We start from the raw sequence: 6,280 nt of genomic DNA, 5'->3' as shown, positions 1-6,280 counted from the left end.
TCTGCTTATTTATGCATTCATTGGTTGATTCTTGTATGTGTCCTGACTGGGGATCAAACCCATAACCTTGGCATATAGGGATCACTCTAACCAAGTAAGCTACCCGGCCAGCGCTATAATTATTTTTTTTAATCAAGTATTTAATATTATATGTTTTAAGGCTAAATAACAAGAAAAACTCTGTGTGAATCTGCATAGTTGAGGCATCCTCCCTTTTCCTTCTTTAACATTTCAAAATATGTTGTAATGAAATAAATCCAGTGTCTTTCTTTTCTCAGTAGATCTATTCTCATGGACAGTGTTTGAACCATCTGTGAATTTTTGTTGGGTGTTGGAGGAGAATCTAGTATCTAAAACTTAAAAATGGGCTCTAAAAGTTAGCAGAGACATCTTCATGACTATCACCACTTACAACCCTGAGAGGATTTTCTACATTAAAACATTAAAAAAATCCTGTCCAGTTTGGCTCAGCAGCTGGAGCATTGGCCTGTAGACCAGAGAGAACTAGGTTCAGTCCCCACTAGGGGCACGTACCAAAAAAATAAATAAACAAATAAATAATTTTTTAAGTATGTTTTATTGATTTTTTTAGAGAGGAAGGGAGAGAGAGAAACATTGATGTGTGAGAGCTACATGGATCAGCTGCCTCCTGCACGCCCCCCACTGGGGATTGAGCTGCAACCCGGGCATGTGCCCTGACTGGGAATCTAACCAGGACTTCTTAGTCCATGGGACAACACTCAATCCACTGAGCCACACCAGCCAGGCAAAACATTCTTAATTATTTAAAATATACCATCTCGTTTGTTGTGTTTCTGGCAATACTAAAAGCAGATGACTCCAAGAACTCATTTGCCAGTGAGTCCGTAACAATTTTAGGTGAAAAAGATGGGCATGATTTAAAGATTAGCAAAGTGTTCTCCATCTATGTTCTCCAAATACTACTCCCTACTCCCCAACCCTGCGAGTGACTCAACAAATTTGCTTGTCCTGGAAATTCTTCCCCAAGAGTCCTACTTAGAAAGCAAAGACAGGAAAAAGTGTGAAAAGCCACATTAAAAAAAAAAAAAAAAACTAACATATAATTACATGTGCATGAAGATTTTATTTACCAGGTTAGTTCTAATTAGAGAGACAGTGGGTCTGGAAGATTTTTGTAAGAAAGAGGCCATGGAAAAAATTCCTTAATACAGCATTATTTACAATAGCCCAGATATGGAAGCTACTTAAGTGCCCATTAGTAGATGAATGTATAAAGAAGAAGTGGTGCATATATACATGAAATATGACTCAGTCATAAAAAGAATGTTGTTGCCATCTGCAACAACATGAATGGATCTTAGAAGGTATTGTGCTAAGTGAAATAAGTCAAAGAAAGACAAATGCCATATGATTTCACTTATATGTGGAATTTAAAGAGCAAAATAAAAAATAAAAAACCAAGCAGAATAGAAACAGACACATAGATCCAGAGAACATTTTAATAGTTGCTAGATGGGAAGGGGTTGGGAGGTATTGGTAAGAGGGGTAAAGGGATTAAGACGTACAAGCTGGTAGTTATAAAATAGTTATGGGGATGTAAAGCGTAGTATAGGGAATATAGTCAATGATATTGTGATAACTATGTATGGTGACAGATGGTACTAGTTTTACTGAATGATCACTTTGTAAGTTATATAAATATCTAATTACTGGGTTGTACACCTGAAGGTAATATAATGGTGTATGTCAATCATAACTGAAAAATAAAAAATTAGAATCATATGGTTCACTCATGTGTGGTATATAAAACTGAAAGCAACAAATGAACCAACAAGAAAAACAAACTAACAAGAACTCATGCACCAGTATGATGGTTACCAGAGGGAAGGGGTGGAAGAATAGGAAAGGGTCAAAGGGGTTAAATAAATGGTGACAGAAAATAAAAAATTATTTTTAAAAACTTCAGTCCAGCAGCCCTGGCCAGTTCAGCTCAGTGGTTAAAGCATCGGCCCGCGGACCATTGAGACATGGGTTCAATTCCAGTCAAGGGTACAAAACTCAGTTGTGTTTCATCCATGGCCCTGGTCCGGTCATGTAGGAGGCAACCAGTCGATGTGTCCTTCTCATGTCATCAATGTTTCTCTCTCTCTCTCTCTTTCCCTCTCTCCCAGTATATCTGAAGATAAATGGAAAAATGTCCTCGGGTGAGGACTGGAAAATAAATAAATAAATAAATAAATAAATAAATAAATAAAATAGTTCAGTCCAGGAACACACATAATTAGCTACTTGTGTACTTATATATATCTGTAGCATACTCACCTAGAAGAGTATATTTATAATTTTAATATTTCACTAAATTGCCCTCTCTAAACCTTGTGCCCTTTTACACCCCCAAACTTGAGGATTTTTGTCAGTTTGATGGGTGAGCACAAGTTTGTCTAATTTTTTAGACATTTTTCCATTTTTTGTTCAGACAGAGCAGGAGGGAGAGAAAGGAAGAGAGAGAGAAATCAATGCGAAAGGGACACATGGAGTGGCTGCCACCCAAACGACCCAAACAGGGCCGGGGACAAACTGCAACTGAGATACATGCCCTTAGCGGAAACCGAACCCAGGTCTGTCTGGACCACAGGCCGACACTCTAATCGCTGAGCAAAACTGGCCAGGGCAAGTTTGTCTAATTTTTATGAATATTAAAGTCTCTGCACATTTTTCATTTTTCTTTTCTATATGTGAGGGAGAGTTTAATAGATACCTTATAATTTGGATGATAAGGCTTGCTTCATAAACTTTTAGTTTCAATAGGCATACCGTAGTCTAAAACAAGTGTTTGTGACTGGAGTTTATTTTTTTACTGAAATAAATGGGGGGAAAAACTACCTATGTGGACCTAGTCAGTTCCTTTTTCTGTGAAGAAACAAAATAATCTAGTTCTAATTGATAGGTTATGAGTTGAATTGTGCCCCCTTCCAAAGATGCTGACATCCTAACCACCAGTACCTGAAAATGTGACCTTGTTTGGAAATAGGGTTTTACCGATGATCAAGATAAAATGAAGTCATCAGGGTGAGCTCTAGAAAACAAATACTATTACTTTCTTACTCTTAAACTCTTATTTCACAAATGGCTTTAGAGCACGAGAATATATGTAACATGTAAAGACCCAGTTTTTCAATATTATAACACTCAATACCTATAATTCATAAATAAAATGCCATATCTGGGATTCATTTTCATATGCCTTGGTCATTTAAAAAAGGGTGGGAGCCCTGGCTGGTTTGGCTCAGCGGTTGGAGCGTCGGCCTGCAGAGAGACCGGGGTTCAGTTCCTGCTAGGGGCATGTACCAAAAATAAATAAATAAATAAATAAATAAATAAATAAATAAATAAATAAATAAAAAAGGGTGGGAGTGAGATATAACACACTGCATTCTATATTTTCCACATCTTGTTAATTATTTGCTTGAAAATGTAATCAGGGTACATTCTCATGCACTAATTAAAAAATAAATTTATTTCACACCCAGTATGTGCCCAGTACTTTTATAGGCTCTGGAGATACTGAAAAGATAATGATCTTGCTCGTTTGGGATATTTTATATTAGCAGATATAGTTTAAAGAGTAAAGTGAATTATCACCATGTTCCCAGGCAGAAAGATACATTTTTATAAAGAAATTGCCAAGAGCCATATACAAATGATAAATTCACTTGCCTTTAACTTTCTCTTGTGGCTTTTCATCTACTTCTAATCACGCTAAGATATTCTTTAGTGAGTGCTTAGTCTAACAAAGTTCATTTCCCGGCACCTGATATAAAATAATACAGTAAATATTATAATGTCTCATTTTTCATTTTTGTGACAGCAGCATGATGCCATGATGATAATAAGTTTGACATCAAAAAGAAAAATGACCTCTTTACCAACTCTAGGTTATATTTTAATTTTTATTTTCTGTTTACAATTCTTCTTGGGACTTTAAATAGGTTATTACATCAATATATAAAAATTCTTATAAAGCACCTGAAAAATATAGTTATTAACCCCCCCACACACAAAGTTCATTCTGTAAGTGCATCATTTATAAGCTCCACTCATAAATAAAAAATTACTACAATGCTTTTAAGTCAAAGCATATCATATTTCAGATGGTGATATATAATTAATTGCTGTTTTTCATTTCTTGCGGTCAATGTCTGCATCCTTTTCCGCTAAATTATATTTGGAATCATAATGTAAAGTATGTAGCATATAACAAATCAATTGTAATTGATTTGTTACAACTAAGTTACAACTTAGTTACAACTGAGAATCGTACATAAAAGAATCCTCTGTACTACTCAATGAGTAATATAAGAAATACTTTATGTACTTGCCAATGAAAAGGCATCTTTAAAGTCGGTCAAAATTCTACACAGACTCAATGGAAGCCATCTAGGCAATCTGTCAAAGGTAGCAATATGGAAAGTTCTTACCAGGTCACAATGGGATTTAGCTTCTGATCAGTTTGGCTGCACTCATCTTACCCCCAGGCCAGAAGTGTTTTTTTCCAGATCTTGGTTATCCCTAACAGATGAACTGGTTTCCTAATCTAATTCAGGAATTGGAAGGGAGAAAATATGGTCATCATTACACAGCCATGGTTTAGAGTCCAGCTAACTGGCCTTTTATTAGTCATGTTCAAAGTTTACCACTTTTAATTTGTTGTTATACCATCTATATGGCATATACATATATATTAAATAAACATCTATGTATATATTTTTTAATATACCTGGTTTTTAGTTTGCTGAAATATTTAATTCCTTTAATCAATTCTAATAATCCACATTTGTTTAGACCAGGTCACAGATTGTAAGGCTGTTTGGTTTTGTAGCTGGTCACACAGTGGTTGACCAGGACTAGTTGCTTCTGAGGGTATAAACAGAAACTTTGAGTGACAAAGGAACTATGAAGTCAATAGGTAGGGAATAATTAGGAGAGAAGGCAGTGGCATTTTGGGAAGATATACCAAAATAACGGGGTCAGGTATATACATATCACAGTATTTTTGTCCACAGAGCTTCTGGCACTTTGAGAGATAATGTTTGGATTTAATTTGACATTGAGTACTTTACTGTTTAGGAAAATCAATGTAGAATACAGCTGATAGTAGGTTTCACAAACTTCTGACTACGATGCTCACTGGATTGAGGTACATTACTAACTGTTACTTTCAATTGCACAATTAGGAATTTACTATCTCCTGGTACCTGCAGAGCGTTTGTTAGTTAAGGAGAAAACAACCTGGCACCTTCTTACACTTTCGCTCCCGCCTCCCTCCAGGCGCGCCCTAGGGACCGCCAGCTGAGGTTCTTCCAGGATCCCGCGCCGTGGAGCGGCAGGACCCAATGACAGGCTCCGGCTCCCGCAGCATCCATGAGAACAGCGGCGGCGGCGGCAGCGGCGACCGTGTGCACCCACAGCCGGCGCGAGAACGCGCCTTCAGGTCGGAGGAAGGCGGCGCGCGTCCCCGAGAGCCCGCGGGGAAAGCTCCGCCACCGCCGTGCGCGCCCCCCCAGCGCAAGAATGAATGGAAAGTTCAATCTCGCGCCCTCGGCGCGGGCAGCCAATGACGCGGCCGGGAGCGGTGGCGGGCAGGTGTGCGCGTGCCACCGCCTGACGCAGGGCTCGAGTCGAGCAGCCTGGTGCTGCCGCGCTCCCCGAGCCCACCCCCCGCCGGCCCGGCCCCCTCCTCCCCAAACCCCGCCGCCCGCCGGGCTGCAGCGGCGGAGCTGCGGAGACAGCGGTCCTGCGTCCGGCAGCCGAGCGCCGCCCTCCCTGCGACCCTCCGCGCCGCGTCCCCTCACCAGTTCACAATGTGCTGACCCTCCCAGCCCCGCGCGCTCCGGGTCTCAGGCCGCCGCGCTCCCTCAGGAAGTGACAGACTCCAGGCCCCTTCCTCCGTCCCGTGCCCCCGGACTGAACGCCACACGAGTACTCACACCCTGTCCCCCGCTCACACCCGGGCTAGCGACGCGACCATGAGGCCCCGGAGGTAAGCAGCGCGCCCCGCGGCAGCGCAAGTGCGAGTGCGGCCGGGTGTGCGCGCCGGTGCGGACGCGGCTCTCGGCCCGGGTCCGGCACGTGAGCAACGTCGAGGGGAGCTCGGTGCCGAGAGGCAGGAAGAAAGGAGGCGCGAGCCCCAGGGAGGGAGAGGACGGGGCAAGGTGGGGAAGTGACAGGTCTTGCAGCAAGTTGCCGTTCGGAAGCCGGCCCTGCGTCCTCCCTTCCTCGGCCCTGATTTATTGCCCCC

Source organism: Molossus molossus, unplaced genomic scaffold (genome assembly GCF_014108415.1).
Source record: "Molossus molossus isolate mMolMol1 unplaced genomic scaffold, mMolMol1.p scaffold_m16_p_8, whole genome shotgun sequence".
Classification (NCBI taxonomy): domain Eukaryota; kingdom Metazoa; phylum Chordata; class Mammalia; order Chiroptera; family Molossidae; genus Molossus; species Molossus molossus.
Note: the sequence above shows the minus strand (reverse complement) of the source record.